Here is a 27,093-nt window from a genome sequence, read left to right as displayed (position 1 = left end):
AAGTCACAGTCCATTCTTTGTCTCTTGGCTCCAACTGAATCTATATGATCATCACCACAGTTCTCTGGGGTTTAGAGGGGCTTGCTAGCATCTCCATCAGAGACTTTCTCTCAAAGCCAATATCCAAAAGACAAAAAGCAAGTGTGGACAAACTCATTTTCTATCTACCCCCACAAAGCAGAAGCCTGTCTTTATAGCAGGAGTCCACCCTCTGTGAGGGCAGAGATTGTCATAGGCTTATTTTATATCCTACACATTGTCTAGCAGTGCTTAGCAGAAGAAGTAACTTCCTCAGTTTTTAAAATTTGAATTTTCAAGAATTGTTTTTTATAACAGGAGCTTTCATAAATTTTCTAGTATATAAGTCTACTTCTACCCTTGTAGTACAAAAATAGTTAAGATAAAAACAATAAGCATGGTTCTCTTTTAGCAACAAGAACCCAAGGAAAAACTGTAAGGTGCTACAGGGTGTGACAGTGACCATTTCAAAGCCCACCACACTATAATTGGATTGCATTAAAAGTGCAAGAAATAACAGAATATGTCCAATATTTCACCGTTAAAAAGTAAATGATAGAGTCTGTCTGATATTCGACAAGATCGTATTACACAAATCAGGGAAATCTTCATGTGAAAAGCAAAATATCACCAAATCATCTAAAGATCAGAGAATGGTATATACTCCTAGATGACGGTGACATTCAATTTCACCTTGCCTGACTGACCTAAACTCCTCCAACTACACCAATTGGGATTATCATCAGTATATATTTATTAAACATGCCAAGGTATAAAACTGGAATTAGGAAAAAGGGACTATTACAGAACAAAGAAATGGAAAGATTACAAGGAAAAGAGGCTAGGATCATTCTGTTAAAATAAATTTTCATGTTGTTAACCTAAAGAACCATCATAGCAGAAGAGAATAAACTATGTGTTAGGCACTTTAAAAATAACTTATTATTAAACTATAACATTATTATCCAAAAGTGCATAAATCATAAGTATATAAGCTTAGTGAATTTTTATAATGTACCTCCAAACCAAGAAAAAGCACATTACTAGCACCCCAATAAATATCCCCTGTGCCCTCCCCTCCCAGTTACTGCTCCACCTAAGAGTAGCCATTGTCTTGACTTCTATCACTGTAGGTTAGTTTTGCCTGTTTTGAATGTTATATAAATGAAATCATATCATATGTACTCTTTTATGTCCACTTCCTTCCACTCAACATTTTGTTTTGTGAGAGTCATCCACTGTGCTCCTGGTAGGTGTTTTTATTACTTAACTTAAAGCACCCAACAATTCTGGCATTACTGTTCCCATTTAGATTTTTTTTAAGCTGAACTTTGGAAGTTAAGGTTAAGGCACCCATGGTCACTCAACTTCTAAATGCAAAAGCTAATATTAAAGGTTGTCTGATTTCAGAAAACCAAGTATCACATGTACTTGTTTATAAGTGGGAGCTAAATATCAGGTACACATGGATATAAAAGTAAGAATAATACACACTAGGGACTCCACAATAGGGGGTGGGGGTGGGAGGATGCTGAAAACTTCCTATTGGGTACTATGTTCACTATCTGGGTGATGAACTCAATGGAAGCCCAAACCTCAGCATCATGCAATATACCCTTGTAACAAACCTGCACATGTACCCCCTGAATCTAAATTAAAATTCAAATCAAAGAAAGATTGATTTCAAAGTCCATCCTCTTTTCGGTTTCCTTATGCCTGCCTAGTATAGTTTAAAACAAGAAGAAGACCATCCCTAGTTTACTTATCATAGACCATATACAGTGTGTATGTACAGAGGCTTGGCAAACAGGCAAATCTTAAACAAATGTAAAAAAGTATTATTAATGCAAGGAAGGAACTAATTGGCACTGGCTTTCAGATCTTTTTTGATTGTAATCCACAGACTTAAATCTAGGTGTTTTTTACAACTGTATACATTCCTGGAAACCTCACAATTCTATAAAAATAATGCTTGTGGCCGGGTGCAGTGGCTCACGCCTGTAATCCCAGCACTTTGGGAGGCTGAGGCGGGTGGATCACAAGGTCAGGAGATCGAGACCATCCTGGTTAACATAGTGAAACCCCGTCTCTACTAAAAATACAAAAAAACATTAGCTGGGTGTGGTGGTAGGCACCTGTAGTCCCAGCTACGCGGGAGGCTGAGGCAGGAGAATGGCGTGAACCCAGGAGGCGGAGCTTGCAGTGAGCTGAGACTGCGCCACTGCACTCCAGCCTGAGCGAGAGCAAAACTCGTCTCAAAAAATAAATAAATAAATGTAATAATAATAATAATATAATAATAATAATAATGCTTGTGAGGAAAACAGAGTTAGGAATAGATACTAAAAACCCATGGAACTTTGTATCCTTTACACACGCACACATAAACATACTAAATTAGTCTCATTAAAGTAAATTAAAGGGAAGAAGGGCTATGATCCATTTTAAAATAATTTCCAACTAAAATAATTTTTAAAAATAAAACTTTAATCTACAATGGAACAATCCTGTAGCTCTCCAGAACATTACGCTTCTTAGAATGGCTTTTTCTCTAAGGTTTTCTGGAGTGAAGATTTGAATGCATGTCATCATCTATAAACAGGAGTCACCTAATAAAAGCTTTTCATGATAACAAAATGAACAGCTGAGGTCTCACTCATATGGCTTTGGGGACAGATAAGAGATTACTAACCTTTACCATTTTTTTTTTATCAGTTCACACACTGCCTAAGCAGACCGTTGAAAGATGTCAATGTTACAAGGGACCAGAGATCTCAAGATCAACTTTAACCTCTTACAGTCTAATAGGTTAGAATCCTATATAGAAAACTATCTCCTTGGACAAAGAGCCCTGACAATAGATTAGATCCTCAACTACTTGGGCCATGAAGATGGGTAAATAAAGTAATTTGAACTTGACAGAACAGCATCCATAAACCATTCTGTAAATCCCCTCTAAAGTCTCAGATTCTTATCTTTTAAAAACTGAGGGAGTTATAAATCCATGGCATTATCTAGGGTCTTGTATGAATCATACAGAATTACAAACTTGAGGGTAAACATGGTTTCTCTGTATCAAGAAACTGAGATGAAAGATCTAGATTTAGCCTGGTTCATTCTACTACTGAGAAGTCACTTCCTCAGGGCTGCCAATTCCTCAACAGAAAACAGAAGGTTAGAACTCAAGTGTTCTCTTAGTGCCTTCCCAGGTGGGTCCTACATTTACTGCAAACTAGCTGCATGCCTGTTTCCTCATCATTCACCTCTACAAGTATCTGATTTTATGGCTTCACAGAAAATTGAAATAAGGAACCTTATCAAGTGATATTAGTTGTCTTCCAATGAGCAACTCAAGCAATTGCCTTGACACTCATTTCTGTTTGGGAAACTCTGAGACTACCTCTTTTCTCACCAACAAGGGGCTTCCAGTGAAATGTGTATTCTGTGACTCCGAAATGGTAAAGAACTCAGGAAGGGGCTCTCTTCTCTAGCGAAGTGACTTAAGAGGGCAAGAAATAATCTTTGAAAGGCAATAGGTATTTGGCTAAGGGATATCATTGATTTTTTTAAAAAAAATTAATTTAAGGCAATGTAAAAAGAATATAGAACAAGCAATCTAAACAGCTCAGGCAGAATAGTGCTCAGTATTTACTAGGAACCTTCTTCATGCCAACTCCTGAGAATAATGCCTCTTTAAATAACTCAGGAAATCTTTGTATGCAAGCACAGAACTAGCAGGAACCAAGAGGCGTGAGAAAAATAACACATGTCCAGTTTCACTTCAGAGACCAAAGTTTATGGTTATTTAGCTTTTTGAGTTTTTTTATTTTTGAGACAGAGTCACTCTTGTTGGCCAGGCTGGAGTGCAGTGGTGCGATCTTGGCTCACTGCAAGATCCTGGGTTCAAGTGATTCTCCTGTCTTAGCCTCCCGAGTAGCTGGGATTACAGGTGCCCACGACCACGCCCGGCTAATTTTCGTATTTTTAGTAGAGACGGGGTTTCACCATGTTGGCCAGGCTGGTCTCAAACTCCTGACCTTGTGATCTGCCTGCCTTGGCCTCTCAAAGTGCTGGGATTACAGGCATGAGCCAACGTGCCCAGCCTTTTTTTTTTTTCCCTCCCAGAAATTTACCTTTTAGAACACAAGATGCCTTCCTCAACTTCCTCAGCTTTTGACCTAGTAATTCATCCCTTACTTTCATAAAATCTACTTTAATTCTTTCTCACTTTAAGCCTCTGGAGTCCATTGGACCAGGATTCGTGGTAGACTTTACTGTACTTTTATATGGTAGTACCATACTATTTAATAGTGAACTCCAAAATTTATTTCATCAAAATCATTAATGGGTGTCTAACCTTGTTAAACTTAGTGCAATTCATAACTTTTTGCACCCAGACACTCCTGAAGAATACAAACTCTTATCAGTGAGGGCAGACTCACTAAGAGCACTGATTTTCAGCAAGGGAATAGGAGGTAGGAGTAATATGATGGGGAGGGAGGCTCCACTGAATGAAGGTGTTTCAGAATCTCTAGAGGTATTTGTGTAATTAGAAAAAGCACCTCTCCTAGTCTATATGCCTCTCCTACTACCCTTCCCCTGACCCAGGGTCTAGAACAGTGCTATCCAACAGAAATATAAGCATAATGTTCAGTATTTATTAAATAAAATGCATTATTAAAATTATTTTCACTTGTTTCTTTTAACTTTTAAAAATATGATTACTAGAAAAATATAAAATTACATAGGTGGCTTTTACATTTTTCTAGTAGTCATATTTTTAAAAGTTTTAAAAAAAGAAACAAGTGAAAAATGATTTTAATAATGCATTTTATTTAACCCAGTATATCAAAATATTATTTTGGCAAGTAATCATAAAAATCATTAATGAAAATACATTATTTGTGTAGTGTCTTTAAAATCTGGTATACATTTACACTTATAGCTTACCTCAATTCAGATGCTAAATTTTCATCACAAATACTTGATCCATATTTCAATTTTGTAAATTTACACTTGAAAAAGAAAATTCACATAGAAAATTCACATATCCAAATTGTTTCAAACATACTTAAAATTTTTCTAATACCTGAATTGAGATCCGTTTTTAATTTTAAATTTACTTAAAATTAAATAAAATAAAAAATTCATTACATCCAGTCATATTAACCACCTGGCTATCAAAAACACAGTTCTAAAGGAAATATAAAATTAAACATCTATTAAGTACTTATTATGTGCCAAGCACTGCTCTAAGCACATTCCATGTATTATGTTGTGTTGGGAACAAGCCCCCCAAAATCTGGTCATAAACTGGTCCCAAAACTGGCCATAAACAAAATCTCTGCAGCACTGTGACTTGTTCATGATGGCCATAACGCCCACGCAGGAAGGTTGTGGGTTTACTGGAATGAAGGCAAGGAACACCTGGCCCACCCAGGGCAGAAAACCACTTAAAGGCATTCTTAAGCCACAAACAATAGCATGAGCGATCTGTGCCTTAAGGACATGCTCCTGCTGCAGTTAACTAGCCCAACCTATTCCTTTATTTTGGCCCATCCCTTCGTTTCCCATAAGGGATACTTTTAGTTAATTGAATATCTATAGAAACAATGCTAATGACTGGCTTGCTGTTAATAAATACGTGGGTAAATCTCTGTTCGGGGCTCTCAGCTCTGAAGGCTGTGAGACCCCTGATTTCCCACTTCACACCTCTATATTTCTGTGTGTCTTTAATTCCTCTAGCGCCGCTGGGTTAGGGTCTCCCCGACCGAGCTGGTCTCAGCAATGTTGTTCAATTTTCACTAGTCTATAAGGCAGGCACTATTATTATCTGCAGGCACTATTATTATCTTCATTTTAATGATGAGAAACCAGTGCAGAGAGATGTCTTATAATTTGCCCAAGGTTACACAGTTGGTACATGGTGGAGCTGGGAATCAAAACAATGGAATTTGGCCAAATTTCTTGTCTCTTAGGCTTAGGATTTTTCAAGGAAAACTGGGCTATTTAGTATGCCTTAGCAGCAAATGCAATCTTTTTCCTGTGTTTGAATTACAGGTTCTCAGTATTGACCTATTTTCTTCCCTATATGATCCTGTCCTGACTATATGTTAAGGTAAGTTAGATCATATCACTCTCCAGCTTAAAATCTCCCAAAGCCTCCCCATAGCACTTCAAATCAAATCCAAGCACCTTATCCTGGCCCACATAGTCCTGCATGATCTGACCCCTACTTACCTCTTCTACTTCATCTCCTATGGCTCTCACCTTTTGCTTTGCTCCGGCTATACTGGTCTTCTCAGCTCCTGTTGGAGGCCAAGTTCCTTATGACCTTGGGGCCTTTACACTCCCTGGAATGTTCCACCTCAGTATTCACATGTCTGGCTTTTCATCATTCAGGTCTTAGCTTAAATGTCACCTCCTCAGAGAATCCTTCCCTGATCACTCAAACTAAAGTAGTCACCTAGACCCTTTCTATCATACCACTCTTAATTCTCCACATAGCAGTTAGCACCATTTAATATTTTCCATATCTATTTATTTGTCTCTCTCACTGGGGTGTTTATGTTATTCATTCAGCATTATATTCCAGCACCTGGAATAGTGCCTGGTGTAAGAGGAGATACTCAATAGGTATTTATTAATGAAATGGGTATATGCTAATTTAATAGTAAGGAAAAAAGGCACAAAACTAAAAAATTATATGACCAGAATAGTGGCTACTTACTGAATTGAAAATACATTATACTTGGATGGCTTATAATTACAACCCACAAATTGATTTCTGAGAGAAAAACAGTTAAGGAAAATCTCTTAAAATGAAACAAAAATGACTGAACTGCAAGATGGCTGAATAGGAACAGCTCCAGTCTGCAGCTCCCAGCGTGATCAATGCAGAATACGGGTGATTTCTGCATTTCCAACTGAGGTACCTGGTTCATCTCATTGGGACTGGTTGGACAGTGGATACAGCCCACGGAGGGCAAGCTGAAGCATGACGGGGCATCACTTCACCTGTGAAGCACAAGGGTTGGGGGATTTCCCTTTCCTAGCCAAGGGAAGCCGTGACAGGCTGCACCTGGAAAATCAGTACACCTCTGCCCAATACTGTGCTTTTCCCATGGTCTTAGCAACTGGCAGACCAGGAGATTCTCTCCTGTGCCTGGCTCGGCGGGTCCCATGCCCATGGAGCCTTGCTCACTGCTAGCGCAGCAGTCTGAGACTGACCTCAATCAATTCGGGGCTCTCAGCTCTGAAGGCTGTGAGGCCCCTGATTTCCCACTGCATCCTCGCAGGGGGGAGGGGCATCTGCCATTGCTGAGGCTTGAGTAGGTAAACAAAGTGGCCAGGAAGCTCGAACTGGGCAGAGCCCACTACAGCTCAACAAGGCCTACTGCCTCCATAGACTTCACCTCTGTGGGCAGGGCATAGCTGAACAAAAGGCAGCAGACAACTTCTGCAGATTTAAACATCCCTGTCTGATAGCTTGAAGAGAGGAGTGGTTCTCCCAACACTGGGAGGTACCTCCCAGTAGGGGCCAACTGACACCTCATACAGGCAGGTGCCCCTCTAGGACAAAGCTTCCAGAGAAAGGATCAGGCAGAAATATTTGCTGTTCTGCAATATTAGCTGTTCTGCAGCCTCCGCTGGTGATACCCAAGCAAACAAGGTCTGGAGTGGACCTCCAGCAAACTCCAACAGACCTGCAGCTGAGGGACCTGTTAGAAGGAAAACTAACAAACAGAAAGGAATAGCATCAACATCAACAAAAAGGACATCCATACCAAAATCCCATCTGTAGGTCACCAACATCAAAGACCAAAGTTAGATAAAACCACAAAGATGGTGAGAAACCAGAGCAGAAAAGCTGAAAATTCTAAAAACCAGAGCGCCTCTTCTCCTCCAAAGGATCACAGCTCCTCACCAGCAACAGAACAAAGCTGGATGGAGAATGACTTTGACAAGTTGACAGAAGAAGGCTTCAGAAGGTCAGTTAATAACAAACTTTTCTGAGCTAAAGGAGGATGCTCGAACCCATCGCAAGGAAGCTAAAAACCTTGAAAAAAGATTAGATGAATGGCTAACTAGAATAAACAGTGTAGAGAAGACCTTAAACGACCTGATGGAGCTGAAAACCATGGCACGAGAACTTCATGACACATGCACAAGCTTCAATAGCCGATTTGACCAAGTGGAAGAAAGGATATCAGTGATTAAAGATCAAATTAATGAAATAAAGCAAAAAGACAAGATTAGAGAAAAAAGAGTAAAAAGAAATGAACAAAACCTACAATAAATATGGGACTATGTGAAAAGAATCTGCATTTGACTGGTGTACCTGAAAGTTACAGGGAGAATGGAACCAAGTTGGAAAACACTCTTCAGGATATTATCCAGGAGAACTTCTCCAACCTAGCAAGGCAGGCCAACATTCAAATTCAGGAAATACAGAGAACACCACAAAGATACTCCTTGAGAAGAGCAACCCCAAGACACATAATTGTCAAATTCACCAAGGGTGAAATCAAGGAAAAAATGTTAAGGGTAGCCAGAGAGAAAGGTCGGGTTACCCACAAAAGGAAGCCCATCAGACACAGTGCCTCTCTCAGCAAAAACCCTATACGCCAGAAGAGAGTGGGGGCCAATATTCAACATTCTTAAAGAAAAGAATTTTCAACGCAGAATTTCATATCCAGCCAAACTAAGCTTCATAAGTGAAGGAGAAATAAAATCCTTTACAGACAAGCAAATGCTGAGAGATTTTGTCACCACCAGGCCTGCCTTACAAGAGTTCCTGAAGAAAGCACTAAACATTGAAAGAAACAATCAGTACCAGCTACTGCAAAAACATGCCAAATTGTAAAGACCATCGATGTTATGAAGAAACTGCATCAATTAATGGGCAAATAACCAGCTATCATCATAATGACAGGATCAAATTCACACATAACAGTATTAACCTTAAATGTAAATGGGCTAAATGCCCCAATTAAAAGACACAGACTGGCAAATTGGATAAAGAGTCAAGACCCATCAGTGTGCTGTATTCAGGAGACCCATCTCACGTGCAGAGACACACATGGGCTCAAAATAAAGGGATGGAGGAAGATCTACCAAGCAAATGGAAAGCGAAAAAAAAGCAGGGGTTGCAATCCTAGTCTCTGATAAAACAGATTTTAAACCAGCAAAGATCAAAAGAGACAAAGAAGGCCATTACATAATGGTAAAGCGATCAATTCAACAGGAAGAGCTAACTATCCTAAATATATATGTATCCAATACAGGAGCACCCAGATTCATAAAGCAAGTCCTTAGAGACCTGCAAAGAGACTTAGACTCCCATACAATAATAATGGGAGACTTTAATACCCCATTGTCAATATTAGACAGATCAACAAGACAGGTTAACAAGGATATCCAGGACTTGAAATCAGCTCTGCACCAAGCAGACCTAATAGACATCTACAGAACTCTCCACTCCAAATCAACAGAATATACATTCTTCTCAGCACCACATTACACTTATTATAAAAGTGACCACATATTTGGAAGTAAAGCACTCCTCAGCAAATGTAAAAGAACAGAAATCACAACAAACTGTCTCTCAGACCACAGTGTAATCAAATTAGAACTCAGTATTAAGAAACTCACTCAAAACCACACAACTACATGGAAACTGAACAACCTGCTCCTGAATGACTACTGGGTAAATAATGAAATGAAGGCAGAAATAAAGATGTTCTTTGAAACCAATGAGAACAAAGAAACAACGTACCAGAATCTCAGGGACACATTTAAAGCAGTGTGTTGAGGGAAATTTATAGCACCAAATACCCACAAGAGAAAGCAGGAATGATCTAAAATCAACATACTAACATCACAATTAAAAGAACTAGAGAAGCAAGAGCAAACACATTCAAAAGCTAGCAGAAGGCAAGAAATAAATAAGATCAGAGCAGAACTGAAGGAGAGAGAAACATAAAAAACCCTTCAAAAAAATCAATAAATCCAGGAACTGGTTTTTTGAAAAGATCAACAAAATTGTTAGACCACTAGCAAGACTAGTAAAGAAGAAAAGAGAGAAGAATCAAATAGATGCAATAAAAAATGATAAAGGGGATATCACCACCAATCCCACAGAAATACAAACTACCAAAATGCCTCTATGCAAATAAACTAGAAAATCTAGAAGAAATTGATAAATTCCTGGACACATACACCCTCCCAAGACTAAACCAGGAAGAAGTTGAATCTCTGAATAGACCAATAACAGCCTCTGAAATTGAGGCAATAATTAATAGCCTACCAACCAAAAAAAGTCCAGGACCAGATGGATTCACAGTTGAACTCTACCAGAGGTACAAAGAGGAGCTGGTACCACTCCTTCTGAAACTATTCCAAGCAATAAAAAAAGAGGGAATCCTCCCTAACTCATTTTATGAGGCCAGCATCATCCTGATACCAAAGCCTGGCAGAGACACAACAAAAAAAGAAAATTTTAGACCAATATCCCTGATGAACATCGATGCAAAAACCATCAATAAAATACTGGCAAACCGAACTCAGCAGCACATCGAAAAGCTTATCCACCACAATCAAGTCGGCTTCATCCCTGGGATGCAAGGCTGGTTCAACACATGCAAATCAATAAACGTAATTCATCGCATAAACAGAACCATCGACAAAAACCACGATTATCTCAATAGATGCAGAAAAGGCCTTTGACAAAATTCAACAGCACTTCGTGCTAAAAACTCTCAATAAATTAGGTATTGATGGGACATATCTCAAAATAATAAGAGCTATTTATGACAAACCCACAGCCAATATCATACTGAATGGGCAAAAACTGGAAGCATTCCCTTTGAAAACTGGCACAAGCATGCCCTCTCTCACCACTCCTATTCAACATAGTGTTGGAAGTTCTGGCCAGGGTAATCAGGCAAGAGAAAGAAATAAAGGGTATTCAATTAGGAAAAGAGGAAGTCAAATTGTCCCTGTTTGCAGATGACATGATTGTATATTTAGAAAACCCCATCGTCTCAGCCCAAAGTCTCCTTAAGTTGATAAGCAACTTCAGCAAAGTCTCAGGATACAAAATCAATGTGCAAAAATCACAAGCATTTCTATATATCAATAACAGACAGAGACCCAAATCATGAGTGAACTCCCATTCACAATTGCTACAAAGAGAATAAAATACCTAGGAATCCAACTTACAAGGGATGTGAAGGACCTCTTCAAGGAGAACTACAAACCACTGCTCAATGAAATAAAAGAGGACACAAACAAATGGAAGAACATTCCATGCTCATGGATAGGAAGAATCAATATCGTGAAAATGGCCACACCGCCCAAGGTACTTTACAGATTCAACGCCATCCCCATCAAGCTACCAATGACTTTCTTTGCAAAATTGGAAAAAAACTACTTTAAAGTTCGTATGGAACCAAAAAAGAGCCCACATAGACAAGACAATCCTAAGCAAAAAGAACAAAGCTGGAGGCATCACACTACCTGACTTCAAACTACATTACAAGACTACAGTAACCAAAACAGCATGGTACTGGTACCAAAACAGATGTATAGACCAATGGAACAGAACAGAGGCCTCAGAAATAAAACCACACATCTACAACCATCTGATCTTTTGCAAACCTGACAAAAACAAGAAATAGGGGAAGGATTCCCTATTTAATAAATGGTGCTGGGGAAACTGGCTAGCCATATGCAGAAAGCTGAAACTGGATCCCTTCCTTACACCTTATGCAAAAATTAATTCAAGATGAATTAAAGACTTAAATGTTAGACCTAAAACCATAAAAACCCTAGAAGAAAACCTAGGCAATACCATTCAGGATATAGGCATGGGCAAAGACTTCATGACTTTTTTTTTTTTTTAAGATGGAGTCTTGCTCTGTCACTCAGGCTGGAGTGCAATGGCACGATCTCGACTCACTGCAACCTCCGCCTCCCTGGCTCAAGCGATTCTCCTGCCTCAGCCTCCCCAGTAGTTGGGATTACAGGCACACACCACCACGCCCAGCTAATTTTTGTATTTTTCATAGAGACAAGCTTTCACCATGTTGGCCAGGATGGTCTCAATCTCCTGACCTCGTGATCCACCTGCCTCGGCCTCCCAAAGTGCAGGGATTACAGGCATGAGCTACTGTGCCTGGCCAAAGACTTCATGACTAAAACACCAAAAGCAATGGAAACAAAAGCCAAAATAGACAAATGGGACCTAATTAAACTAAAGAGCTTCTGCACAGCAAAAGAAACTATCATCAGAGTGAACAAGCAATCTACAGAATGGGAGAAAATTTCTGCAATCCATCCATCTGACAAAGGGCTAATATACAGAATCTATGAAGAACTTAAACAAATTTACAAGAAAAAAACAAACAACCCCATCAAAAAGTGGGCAAAGTATATAAATACAGACACTTCTCAAAAGAAGACATTTATGCAGCCAACAGATACATGAAAAAATGCTCATCATCACTGGTCATCACAGAAATGCAAATCAAAACCACAATGAGATACCATCTCACGCCAGTTAGAATGGCGATTAAAAAGACAGGAAACAACAGATGCTGAAGAGGATGTGGAGATATAGGAACACCTTTACACTGTTGGTGGGAGTGTAAATTAGTTCTACCACTGTGGAAGACAGTGTGGTGATTCCTCAGGGATCTAGAAGTAGAAATACCATTTGACCCAGTGATCCCATTACTGGGTATATACCCAAAGGATTATAAATCATGCTACTATAAAGACACATGCACACATATGTTTACTGTGGCACTATTCACAATAGCAAAGACTTGTAACCAACCCAAATGTCCATTAATGACAGACTGGATTAAGAAAATGTGGCCCATATACACCATGGAATACAATGCAGCCATAAAAAAGGGTGAGTTCGTGTCCTTTGCAGGGACATGAATGAAGCTGGAAACCATAATTCTTAGCAAACTATCACAAGGACAGAAAACCAAACACCACATGTTCTCACTCATAGGTGGGAACTGAACAATGAGAACACTTGGATACAGGGCGGGGAACATGACACACCAGGGCCTGTTGCGGGGTAGGGAGCTGGGGGAGGGATAGCATTAGGAGAAATACCTAATGTAAATGAGTTGATGGGTGCAGCAAACCAACATGGCACATGTATACCTATGTAACAAACCTGCTTGTTGTGCACATGTACCCTAGAACTTAAAGTATAAATAAATAAATATGAAACAAAACAAGTCGGGCACTTTAGTATTTGTAAGTCACTCTCAAATTCAACAGGATCATTACATAAAGGTAATGAGTGGATAGAAGGAGTTGGGAGACACAATCATGAATATAATTTTAGCTTTTCATTCCCTAGGAAGCAGACTCAGAAAAATAAGAATAAAAAATTTAGCTTTTCAAAGATTTTTTTGAATACAGTTCTTACAGCTTAAGGAAATCCATGTAATAAAAAGACATGTTCTATCTAATTAAAACTCATTTAAAAGATATGCATTGTGATGACAAAAGATTTTACAAATATATGTACATACTTTACAGTACCAGAAAATAGGAAAGAGTGCCATCAAAGAACCAGAAACAAAAATTTCTGTAACATATAATGGAGAACATCAATCAAAGCTGAGAGGCTCTAACCAAACATAGGCAAAAGACTGTATTTAATCCTTAGCCATACTAAATAGTCCAGTTTTCCTGAAAAACAAACCAACCACCCCAAGCTCAGAAACAAGAAACGGTCATGATAGAAAATATTGAGATACGTGAGATTTTAAGACCATGCTGGCAACCCACTCTGTACACACAGAGCTTTTTAGCTGCAGTGTTTGCCACTAGGCACAAAATATGCAGCATCATTTTTTTTTATTAATTTTTAAAAATATATACTTTATTCCAGCTTGGGCAACAAAGTGAGACTCTGTCTGGAGGAAAAAAAAAGATACATATTTTAACAGGAGAAAAAGACAAGGACTAATATAAAGAACCTACTATAAATTTGACATTAAAAAAGATTAACTAAAGGTATTCTCTGGAAAATGCAATGGATGATCTGTATGCCAGTAAATGAATTCATGCTACAAATAAGAGTGTAGGAACACAAATAGTACAGATAGATCCAAATAATAAATAACTTGGTAAATAAAATTCATCAGAGGTAAAAAGCAATGTAAGTTGTTAAAGTACAATTTAATTACAAATATTTGAAACATATTTGCATTCCCAGCCTCCAAATTAGTTACAAACCTTTTACAGAAAAGTCCCAAAGAATCAATAGAAAAATTTGAATACAGCTGGTGGGTAAAGGGAAGACACATAGATATGTGATATTTACAAGTATCGGTAAAATTTAGCTTGTGGCTATAATGTTTTTCATTATAAACCCTTTCACTTTTGTTGTATGTTTGTGATGGGCTTCAGGACATGGTAATCCCCAAATATTTTAAGCTGAAGGAATGTGGGAAAACAACAGAAGCAGGAAGGTAACCTTCACCTTCCTCCATCTCCTCCTCTGTAGCAGGACATAAAACCTTCCCAGGTTTTATGGGTTTTCTGAACTCTTCCAGAAGCAAGTCATAAGACCCTCATGTGACAGGTTCCTAGAGGAAAGGAGCCAAAGACACAGAGAGACCAAGAAGAATCTGAACAAACAAGTCTAAATTACCCCCCATTTATTACCATTAGATCATACCCGCTTTGTCCAATTCTATTGCTCCCCAATTATCTACTTCATTATCACATCTAGCATAAAAATATACGAGTTTAACTGTTTCTTCAGGTTTTCATTTCTTTATGAAGCCCTGTGTGTCACATAAAACTTAAGAAAACACTGATTATGCTTTTCTCTTGTTAATATGTCTTTTGCTATAAGGACTTTAGCCATGAACCTAGGACAGGTGAGGAAAAGACATTTTCCTCCCCTATAATTGCTTACATTTTTTTTTAAAAAAACCTTTAAATTATTTCAGTGAAGCTGCTGTCTCAAAGCTCAATACTGGGCAATAGTGAAAAGGTAAGCAGGTGACAGCAAAGAGACTACAGAAAAACCCAACATGTATTGTTAGCACTGTTTTACATATAAAGACCATCTCATCACAATAAATGTAAGAGCTAGATGGTACTATCTCAATTACACACACATGTGCACATGCATGCACACATACATGCACACACCTGAGGCTCAGAGACTAACTTAACCAAGTTACTTGAGTATCAGTGAACATTAAGCCTGAGATAAAAATCTGTGTACAGGTTTTTAAATTGATCTGAAATCTAAAAACATTTATCATTTATTTTCTACAGATATCCAAGAAAGTGACTCTATCTCTGCTTTACTTGGGGTGGCGCTTTAAATAATGAGAGCAATGTGAAATATACTTTGCAAAATATAACAATATACAATAATTATACAAAATATAAATAACTTAAGTGTCAAAGTCCTTTATAATTTTCAACATTATCTGACTCATATTTTGTCTTACTTGAATTAGTTATTTGTATACACCTTTTACATTTCAAGTAATTCACTTGAAATTAGGATCTAGATCTGATTCATTTCTACATTCTTTGAAACAGGGCCTTGAATAGTAGTTATTTAATAAACATTTACTTAAGGAAAGAATGTGATCCTCACAATAAATATGCAAGATGGCTAGGACAACTGTTCACATTATTCTTATTAAATAGTTGCAGGATGGAGGCAGAACATATTCTGATGCTATTTCTCAGCTAAATAGCTCATTTGTTGAAACAGGGCTCCAGTCTTTTCCCATTATACCCTGACTCAAAAAAAAAGACACTAACCCTGATTCTCCAATTGAGGGTCTGACAGGGTGTCCAAAGGAAAAAGCTTTAGTTATATTATTTTTTGAGTGTTTGGGAAATCCTGAAATATGGATCTTAATGTAAATATAAAGTGTTTGAAAATGTCTCAACTTCTGCTTCATTGCAACAGAATGGTAGAAGGAAAATGAAAGCGCTTCTTCAAAATGCTAAACATAGTTATAAGTTACCTAAAACTCAAGAAAAACAGAATTTGAAATATAACAGCTAGCATTTATACTCAGCACTTTGGAACAACTCCATGTGTATGTTATTTTTTGTGATTTTTCATAATATCCAGTGAGAGATTACTATTATTTCCATTTCATTAATGAAGAGGCTTCAGAGACAGTTAAGTGTTAAAGTTAGTAGGTGGCTGAATTGGGATTTGAAACAACCTAAGTCATGCTTTTTGCAGTCTACTATGCTGTTCCTTACAGAGAATTAGTAAATAGTTTTCTAATTGGTCTCTCTCCACTTCCATTCCATCCTATAAAAGACAACCAGAATAATTCTTCTGAAATAAAAATTTGATCATGTGGCTTCTCTGCTTAAAATCTTTCAATGGATCCATGTACCCTACAAGATAAAATCCACCAGAACCCTTGGCACAGTATACATAACACTTCAAAACCTAAATCCTTTAAGATTTGGCCCCTTATTATGTCTCCATCCTCATCTACTTCTTCTCTTTACATTATTTTATTTTTCAGGATCTAGGGCTGACAATCTTCTCTTTACCTTCTTTCCCTAAGTTTTTCCAAATGATTTGCAGTCCCTCCTCTTATCTGCAATGAGGCCCCTTTTCCTACTATGCACCCAACTCATCAACCTATAACCCATCCTTCAAATTTTAACTCAGAAATCAATGAATCCCCTTTCTCAGCTTTCCTAGCTCCTTTCTCTAGATAATCATTTCCTCTTGTATGCTACATTTATATCTGACCCATACTTATGGCATTTAAATACCATATTAAAATTATTTGTTTACCCACCTTTTCTCTCTATTTGATAGTGAAGCCCTAAGGGATGTCTCATTCATGTTTACAACCCTGGGATCCAATATACTGCCTGACAGTAGCAGGCATCAGATCCATGTTTGCTGAGCTGAATTTAAATATACTCAGAAAGTACACAAATGTTAACATAGGATTTGGATATTACAAAATATAAATGTTCCAAAGGGGAAAAAAGCCTAAAACCCTTTCACTGAATTGTGTATCACAATGGCAGTTGCCCTGAAGGTCCCTGTTAGCATTCTGTGCCCCAGGTGGGTCTCCAGAAGGTTCATTACTTTCATATTACCACTGTGGCAATTTATTAATGAGCTCAGTAAAAGCAAGACAAATTGAAATGACAGCCCTGGCAACTAACATCTCTTATTTATCGCTAGAGCTAGTCTCTCACTAGCAGTGCCATGGATAAGCCTTCTTCAGTGCAAAACAATTTTTATGGAGCATCTTCTAAGAGATCTGCAAACATTGTGATCGGCACTAAAGAAAATCCAAATAAGTATAACTCCTCATTAAGGTAGGCAAAAGTTGTGTTCTTGAAAAATAACTCAATTGAAAAACATAGCTATCTGTTAAAAGTTACAGTCAAGGATTCATTATATGATTCATCAATTACGGGTCAGCTGCCTATCTAACTGAAGTACCACCAGGACTCTTCTACCTTCACCATGATGAAGGCAGGCATTACAAGAATTTGCATGAGGAGGAAACCAAGAGCCACAACTAGGCATTCTGGCAGAAGAAGTCTGTAAAAGTAAAGCCTCCATCCCTGCAAAGGTTTGAAGGCTGAAGGCTTCTTGGCACCAGAGCATCCCTACTTAAGGCTGATCTCTTGAGATAAAGCCAAATCATAAGCTGTTAACATAGCAAAAGTAAACTTTACAGTACAACTAGACACAAATATGCTCTAAATGAGAGAAAGACAAATGGCAGGAAAATCTGAGGATGGAGGAAGATACTTTGTACTCACTGTTTTGCACTGATGACTATAGTACCTCCAGGAAACATCTCTATTTCAGTTTCCCAGGGCTGCTGTAACAAAGTACTCTAAACTGAGTATCTTAAAACAACAGAAATTTATTCTCTCATAGTTGTGGAGGCCAGAAGTCCAAAATCAAGGTGTTGGTAGAGTCATGCTCTCTCTGAAGATCCTTCCCTGTCTCTTCTGTCTTCTAGTAGCTGCCAGGAAACTAATACAGATTTTGGTACCAAGAGTGGTGCACTACTCTAACAAATACTTAAAAATAAATAAGTGGCTTTGGAATGGGGTAACGGGTAGGGGCTGAAAGAATTTTGAGATGCTTGACAGAAAAAGTCTAAATTTCCTTGAAGAGATAGTTGGTAGAAATATGAGCACTAAAGATGCTTCTGGTAGAGCCTTCAAAGGAAATGATCAATATGTTATTGGACACCTGGGGAAAGGCAATCCTTGTTATGTAGCAGCAGAAAACTTGTCTGAATTATGTTGAGCCACTAGGTGAAAAGTAGAACTTATAAGTGATAAACTTGGACATTTAGCTGAGGAGATTTCTAAGCAAAGTGTGGAAGTATGGCCTGGGTTCTCCTTGGTGCTTACAGTAAAATGTGAGAGGAAAGAAATAAATTGAGGAATGAACTATTAATATTAAGCAAAAAAGGAACAGCACTTGGTAATTTAGAAAATTCTCTGCCTATCCAGATAGTGTGCTCTGGAAACAGGGCCAGGGCAAGGGTATAGCTGGACAATCATTTGCATGTGATTCACAAACCCAGTCAATCATCTCTGCAAAAGCCAGGAATAGAGATACAGTTATGTAGCAAAGATATGTGGAGAACATTCTTGTTAGATGGATTGGACCTGCATTGCACAGGAGACTGACAAGGTTTTTGAGAATTTCATACCAGCAAAAGTACTACCAGCCATAACTGAAATGGACAGAGATGGAATGATATGCAGGACGACTGGCTCTGAGGGCAAAGCCACAGATGGAGAGGTCTGGGCCAATGAGACATTCTCAGGCTAAAGTGGTAGGGCCACCCTAGCAGTCCAGAGGACAGAGAATCAAGCCAGAGAGAATTATTCTCAGGCTCTGAAATCTAATGCAGTTTTCCCTGCTGGGTTGTGAACTTACTTTAGACCAGTGACTCCCTTATTCTTTCCATTTTCTCCCTTTCATAATGGCAATGTCTTTCCTATGCCTATCTTACCATTGTATCTTGGAAGCAAATAGCAACTTGTTTTCTAGGCTTCAAAGCAGATGGGAATAAATTTTGTTTCAGGAAGGACTATACCCAGAGGCTCACTCATATCTGATTTAGATTATATAAAAAATGAAATTAGGAACTTTTTGAGTTGATAATATTTAGATGGGATTTTGGACTTAGAGTTGATGCTGGAAGGAGTTGAAACTTTTGGAGATGTTGGGATGGGGTGGATATATTTTGCACATGAGAAGAACATAAATTTTAGGGGGCCAGAATTGTGAACTGTGTTAAATTGTGTCCCTAAAATTGTGTGCCCCTGGTACCTGTGAATTGCCCTTACTTGGAAATAGGGTCTTTGCAGATATAAACAAGTTAAGATGAGGTCATTAGGGTAGGCCATGATCCAATGTGATGGTGTCCTTAAGAGTTAAAGACCATATGAAAACAGAGATACACAGGGAGAACACAATATGACATCAAAGCCAGAGACTGGAGTAATACAACTGCAAGCCCAGGAACACCAAGGACTGAGCTAGGAAAAGGCAAGAAAAGATTCTACCCAGAGTCTCTGAGGGAGCATGGCCTAGTTAATACCTTAATATTAGACTTCTAGCCTCCAGACTGAGAGAATAAATTTCTGTTGTTCTAAGCCAACTAATTTGTGGTACTTTGTTACAGCAACCCTAGGAAACTAAAACACCTCTTAATACTACCTAATATCTATTTAAGACTTAGTACATACCAGGCATGGTATTAAGTGCTTTACACTGGTGACCACATTTAAACCTCATCACAACCCCATGAGGAAAAGAAATAACTTTCTATTAAACCACTCTTAACCACTACACTAAACTTTCTCTTATGTACCATGTGTTATATAATTTGTCTGGTCTTTGTCCCAGGTTCCTGGCACAGAGCTTCTAAAACCCCTGGAATTTTCCAAGTGATATAAATATCTTTGTTATTCATAAGCCCCTGGGATCACACCTTAGTTTCTGATAGTCAGATGGTTCAATATGTGGGCCAGTGACCAGAAGAACAAACCATATGATTAGAGGGCTGGGGCTTTGAACCAGCCCAACCTCTGGGGCAGGGAGGGGGCCTGAACATTGAGTTATCAATTATGTCTATATAATGAAACCCTAATAAAAACTCTTGACACTGAAGCTCAATGCTGCTTCCTAATTTGTGAACACACTGACATGCTAGAAGGGTGATGTGCCCCAATTCCATGGAAGGAGGGCACAGAAGTTCTGCAATTGAGATTCTCCCAGGCCTCATCCTAAGTGTCTCTTCATCTGGCTGTCCCTGATTTATCTTTTATAATAAGCCTGTAATCATAAGAACAGCACTTTCCTAAGTTCTGTGAGTTGTTCCAGTGAATTGTCAAACCTGAAAGGGATCATGGGAACCCCTCAGATTTGTAGCCAGCTGGTCAGAAGTATGGGTGGCCTGGGGATCTGACCTGAGACTGGCATCTGAAATGGGGCAAGTCTTGTTGGGGGCCATGCTCTCATAAACTTGTAGAGTCTAACACTGGGTGGTTGGTGTCAGAACTGAATTGAAATACGTCAGATGTCATCAGAATAGTTGGGGTTAAAACAGAATACCATAATTGAAGTCCTATGGTAGCTCAGTATACTCAATAGTAACCAGTGTTTACTATCAAATAGAAAAACGTGGTCGGGCACGGTGGCTCATGCCTGTAATCCCGGCACTTTGGGAGGCCGAGGTGGGCGGATCACTTGAGGTCAGGAGTTTGAGATCAGCCTGGCCAACACGGCGAAACCCTGTCTCTACTAAAAATATGAACAAACTTACCTGGGTATGGTGGCAGGTGCCTGTAATCCCAGCTACTCGGGAGACTGAGGCAGGAGAATCTCTTGAACCTGGGAGGCAGAGGTTGCAGTGAGCTGAGACTGTGCCATTGCATTCCAGCCTGGGCAACAGAGCAAGACTCCGTCTCACACACACACACAAAAAAAGTACTATACAAGATACAAGTTACTTGGTCTTTCAGATCTTTGACTTTCATATAACCACTCTTCATACATTATATATTAATCAACATAAACTTCTTCTCATCTGTAGAATTGGGCTTTTCATTATTTCTCTTAAAAATAATAATTTTGAGCTGATGAATGGTGACAAGTCTATTAGAAAAAAGAGGTAAGGTACTTGCCAGGTATTTGGGGATTGGGACTTATTTGCTCACGCAAGGCAAGGACACAATCTCCAGTCGGAGGACCCATGGCCTGCTTTAATCACTTCTCACTGACCCATTATAGCAAGCACCAACTGCATTGTGGGCAGGCAGCAGTTGAAGGAGTTTTACCAGAGTTTATGTACATGTGTTTAGAGGAAGTACATCCAATTCCTTGACTCATGAAATAATAGTTAATTTTCCCAAAAAATGTTATGTGAACTAAGCCCTATAAATGATTGAAATACATTTTACAGCCAACATATTTAGTGCAAAACCAATTCAAACAGAAAGTGATTTTCATGATGGTGATTTTTTAATGTCTCATCTCTAACTAGACTCTAAGATCCTTGAAAGCAGGAACTATGCTTATAGCTATCTCTATCTCAAAAACCAACTCACCTGGATAGGAAACGAGGGGCAGATTCAGAGCACACAATTTGTTTAGCTTTGTTAACACATGTTACGGTGACTTCTACATGCTAGGCCAATGCTAGAAATATAGAAATGAAAGACATGGTCCTTGTTTTTGACAAAAGCGCATAATCTAAAGGAGTCTGAAAATAAAGTTCATATCTTTTTAATGGAACATATCTTGTGCTATGTTTTTGAAATCTGAACAAGGTAAACTGGTGTATAAGAGGAGAAGAAAACCATGAATCATACTCAGTCCTTTTCCAATGCCATCTTGACACAGGTTGGAACCAGGACTAATACCATCAACTTTTGGTGTAATGGAAAGCAGAAATCTTAGAGAGAACACAGATTATATTCTTTATCCTGGATTAATTACTTAATCTCTTTAGTCTCATATTTTTTAATTGTCAAATGAGGATGAATAAAGTCATTTATTGGCATAGATTGAAAAGATTAAACAAATAGCATGCCTGGCCAAAAGAACAATACTAAATAAATGGTAACCATTATCACTATTATTACTACCATCATCATCAATACCGTATTTCAAATTTCAAGAGTGCATGCAGTCACAAAATGACGAATGTTATATAATTCCTCTTATATGAGGTTCCTAGTGTAGTCAAATTCAGAGATACAAAGTAAGAGTAGTGGTTGCAGGGGCTGGAGGAAGTGGAAAATGAGGAGTTATTGTTTAGTGGGTACAGTTTTAATTGGGGAAGATGAAAGCATCCTGGAAGTGGATGGTGGTGATGGTTGCATAACAATGTGAATGTACTTAATGCCACAGAACTGTACATTTAAAAATGGTTACAACAGGCCCAGCACTTTGGGTGGCTGAGGTGAGAAGATCACTTTGGCCCAGGAGTTCAAGACTAGCCTAGGCAACATAGCAAGATGCCATTTCTACAAAAACAAACAAAAAAAGAGGATGAAATAATAAATTTTGTTATATATATATTTTATAACACACAGACACAAAATTCAATAGGGCATGGCTAAACGCTCATAGCAAAAAAAAAAAGGCTAGGGCCCAGGCGCGGTGGCTCATGCCTATAATCCCAGCACTTTGGGAAGCCAAGCTGGGCGGACCACTTGAGGCCAGGAGTTCAAGACCAGCCTGGCCAACATGGCGAAACCCTATCTCTACTAAAAATACAAAAAAAAATTAGCCAGGTGTGGTGGCAGGCACCTGTAGTCCCAGCTATTCGGGAGGCTGAGGCAGGAGAATTGCTTAAACCCGGGAGGCAGAGGTTGCTGTGAGCCAACACTGCACCACTGAACTCCAGCCTGGGTGACAGAGCAAGACTCCGTCTCAGAAAAAAAAAAAAAAAAAAAAAAAAAAAAAGCTAGGAAACAAAGGACTGGAGATTGACATCATTAAGCAATTAAGCAATCAGTGATAAGTCTTGAGAGAGCAGAACCATCTACAGATGATATGAACAGATAAATAATCTTAAACTGGCAGCATTAAGTCAAAGAGATATACCTATATCTGGTTTTAGGAAACATTATTTGCATAATTCTAACATACTTTATGTGGAATACAGAGAAGGAATAAGACAAGGAGAAAGTGAGGGAAGGGAAGGAAGGGAAAGAAGAAAAGGAAACAAGGGAAGGGAAGAAGAAGAAAGAGAAAGCATGAAGGAATTAAACAAAGAAAGGAAAGGAGAAAAAGAAATACTGCAAATATGAAACAACTGCTTTAAGTGACTTGGTGCTTTGCCATAAAAATAGACAATAAAAGTGATAAAGTGATGTTGGTGAAGATAGGCAAAGAAATACTCTTTTGCAAAAGTTAAACAAAAATCAAACACTGGATTTCCTCAAAATTTTTAGATTTTATAGTTATATACTTACAGCTATATAAGCACCTTTACCTTCATATAGGAAAAAAACCCTTGAAACAATTACTATACTAACTCTTTATAACATGAGACTTCCTAGGAATGCACCTTCTATAATACAGCAAAAGAGACTGTACCGAGACATATCACAGTGCTAAGGGGAAGATGGCATTATGCCAAGGAACTCTACAGAAGTACTGCTTAGAAAATCCAGACACCTGGCACCCTAAAGCCTTTTTTCACTTGGGTATTACGGTCCACCAACAACTAGGTTGGTGGGTTTGGAGGCAGATTTTCATTTCTGGAAAGGGGTAATTCAAACACTCAAGAAGAGTCCTAGGCAGGTAATCTAAACAGAAAGTGAGAATGGAAACTGACATTGCATAATGGGACTATATGATGCAGTCATTTTTCAAAGGATACTTCTGTTGAGATGAAGAATCCCGGATTTCTGATGATAGGGTAATAGGGAAAACTGGAGAAGATCCTAGCCCACATGAAATCATCTCTTTCATGAAGTGTATACATTTATATTATTGTACTATTTTGTATTATAATTTATTTGTCTGATTCCTCTACTAGATTATGAGCCTTGTGGGGTGAGGTTGCTTCATGTTTATTTCTTTATCCCCTAATCTGAATTTTCTGAGAATTAGTCCTAAATCCCTGTCGGATAAAATTGTGGGAGGTTTTGAAATGGGCAGAAGAGATTACTGCATATTCTATCAATGGAATCTGGAGCCTTCCAGGATTACCTGATTGTACAGAGATGTGTTACTTGGTCTCTCTTTAATTAGGCTATTTCACAGCTTTGTCAAGAAAGATGTCAGCTTGTTGAAAACTCATAGTAATGCAAATAATTCCTGTCCACTGAAATGCAAACTGTGCCCAGGTAATGCAATTGATAACTGTCCTATGGGTATTGATGAGTTTTGTCACCATTTGTGAATTAAGTTCAGCATTCCCTGACAATAAATATGTGGTACTTTGGGTCCTCTCTGAGCCATCTTTGTACTATCTTTCTGTTTCCCACATGGATTAATGAGTTAAAATTTTGTTCATTCTATATTTGTGTGAGAGTCGTAATTTTATCTTTTTTTTTTTTAAGGAAAATTATCCCTCAATCATCCCTAACAAGTTTTAAATTTCATTTAGGGCAGGGACTGTATCTTTCAATGTATCGTAAAAATAAAACTAGATTTGGAAAAGGCCTAGGTTTAATCCTTGCTCAATAAGTACTGATTGTATATGATGCCAGCTAATTTCCAGCGCCATCTTTAATTCTCAGTGGTTCATATATCATATATTAGATGGGATTAATTCCTGCCTTGCCAACTTTCAAAGACCTGTTGTGAGAATCAGATAATAACCTGCAAACATTTGGGTAATCTATAAAGCTCCCTGCTCTGTCATTTGCAAGGCTATCAAAGTGGTTTTCCTACAACACTCAAGGGATAGTCTTTGTTTTCTGCTCAAAACCCTTCACTGACTCCTCTTGCCCACAGAATGACATTTAAACTCCTCAGGATGGTACAGAAATCATCCTCGGATGATCCAGCCCTTGCCTACCCTCTAGCCTCACCTTTAGTCAGCTCTTCTTAACCTTAATACACAGCAGTAATAAACGATTTATACAGTTCCAAACACTGCATATGCTGACTCCTTCCATCTGGATCGCCCCCTCTTTCACCTCCTCAGTCTACCTAAAAAACGTCTACTCATCCTTTAAAACCTAATTTGCATAGAATAGAAGCTTTCCTCATACTCTCAGACAAAATCATTATCTCTTCCATGAAGTGTATACATTTATATTATTGTGCTATACTGTATTACAATTTATTTGTGTCTGATTCCTCTACTAGATTATGAGCCTTAAAGGGTAATGCTGCTTCATGTTTATTTCTTTATCCCCTATATCTAACACATGGTGAGTGCTAAATACTGAATAGTTGAAATGAAATGTAAGGGATTAGTGATTATTGTATCTCCATTTTCCCTGTAGCAACTAGCATAGAGTTAAGCATACACTAGTGTTTAGTAAATAATCTCCAATTACTATCATTTCTTATAATTATTACTATTAAACCCTAATTCAGGGTGGAGGCTAGAAAAGGGTGTGATGCTAAGGCAAAGGTAAATTGACTGATAATCAAACACTCAGGTCAATCTACTAGACACTTTTTTATAAATAACTTAATTCTCACAACAAACCCAATGATACAGGTATTAATATTCTCATTTTATAGGTGAATAAACTGAGGTACAAATAATTTAACTGGTGTGAAGTCATAGAGCTGATAGTAAATAGCACAAGTTCTGTTGTAGGGTTTACCCGCATTTGTTGTTTCTGGGGTTTACCTGCACTTTCATACCCTCCACTTCATTTGGCCCTCACAATTCTGCAGGGTACATAGGACAAATGTCAGTTGTTCCTTTATTACAAGTGAAGAAAAAAAGATTTAGAGAGTTTATATGACTTATAAAGGTCACACAGCTAGTAATCACTGGATTTAGGATTAGAATATCTTGGTCACATTACCCTAAATCTTATACTTTTTCCAGAGGGCAAACAGCTTCTCTTGGCAATAAGAGATTACTTAAAGGTCACTCATAAAACTGAAAGAGCAGACAAATTCAATTAAAATAAAACAAAACAAGGGTGCCATTTAAAGGATCAGATTCCAAACTTTTCAATCAAAACAATTTCATTAATAATTAATATAATTTCAAAATAACTTTTAACTTTCTCTCTGCACCTCCCAACACACACAGAGCTTTAATGCAAGTTCACACGAGAACCTGGGTAGGAGGTTCATTACTTGCATTTTCTAAGACACATATTTCAACTCTTAGTATATATGTCATACTCAATATCCAGGGATAGGTCCCCAAAGTGGGGAGAAGTGAGCAAGGAGGCAGTCATATAGTTTGCCTGAAACCAAATAAAAAGCTTCTATTTTTATATCTGAGATATGTACAAATATTGATGACTTTCCCAATTTATCCAATCAACATTTATTATGTGTCAGTCCCCGGGCTAGGGAATATAAAGATAGACAGGACTAGAACCATGTTATGTGAGAAAGACAAGCAAATCCATTAACGATTAACAGAATGTAGTATGTAGTTACCATAGGTATGTTAAAAGTAGTGACCAATTCCATCCAAAGGAATTGAAGAGGCTTCACATAGGAGGTGACTTTTCAATCAGAACTTGGAGAATGCATCGTATCCCAGAGAGGAAAGTTTAGTTAATTCTAAGCAAAGGAAAGTGGAAAAATAATAAGTAGTGAAAGGGCTTGTATGATGGCCTATGGAAAATGACAGGTGGTTTAAGAATAGGATCTATGGCAAGAAGCAGTGACTGAACTAGCAAACTGGGCTGCAATCAGATGATGAATAATTTTAAATGCCATTCTAAAACGCCAGGCAGACTAGCAGTTTTTAAGCCTTTTTTGGTCAAAGAACCATCTTCAAACAAATTGTTAGGTAAAACATAACAATAATAAAGACACAGCTTATCTGGTGAAAGGGGAGCAAGGAGGCAGAGTCCACCCTGCCTCAC

At 38.2% G+C, this 27,093-nt stretch overlaps 1 protein-coding gene across 50 annotated transcripts in view; it reads right to left on the bottom strand.

Moving 5' to 3' along the window:
* Window positions 1-27,093, bottom strand: part of SCMH1 (Scm polycomb group protein homolog 1) — a 214,383-nt gene that overhangs the window by 171,019 nt on the left and 16,271 nt on the right. For 14 of the 50 annotated variants that reach the window (XM_063782017.1, XM_063782038.1, XM_063782071.1 and 11 more), the window contains exon 2: window positions 20,883-20,950. The exons of 27 other annotated variants lie outside the window; for them this stretch is intronic. The gene's annotated coding sequence lies outside the window, so the exon portion shown is untranslated. Of the gene's footprint in view, window positions 1-20,882; window positions 21,001-27,093 lie in introns of all 50 variants that reach the window. 9 more of the 50 variants (XM_063781962.1, XM_063782033.1, XM_063781946.1 and 6 more) reach the window with 1 other exon arrangement.

This window comes from Pan troglodytes, chromosome 1 (assembly GCF_028858775.2).
Source record: "Pan troglodytes isolate AG18354 chromosome 1, NHGRI_mPanTro3-v2.0_pri, whole genome shotgun sequence".
Taxonomy (NCBI): Eukaryota; Metazoa; Chordata; class Mammalia; order Primates; family Hominidae; genus Pan; species Pan troglodytes.
The sequence above is the reverse complement of the archived record's forward strand: the minus strand, read 5'-3'. Positions and strand labels throughout refer to the sequence as shown.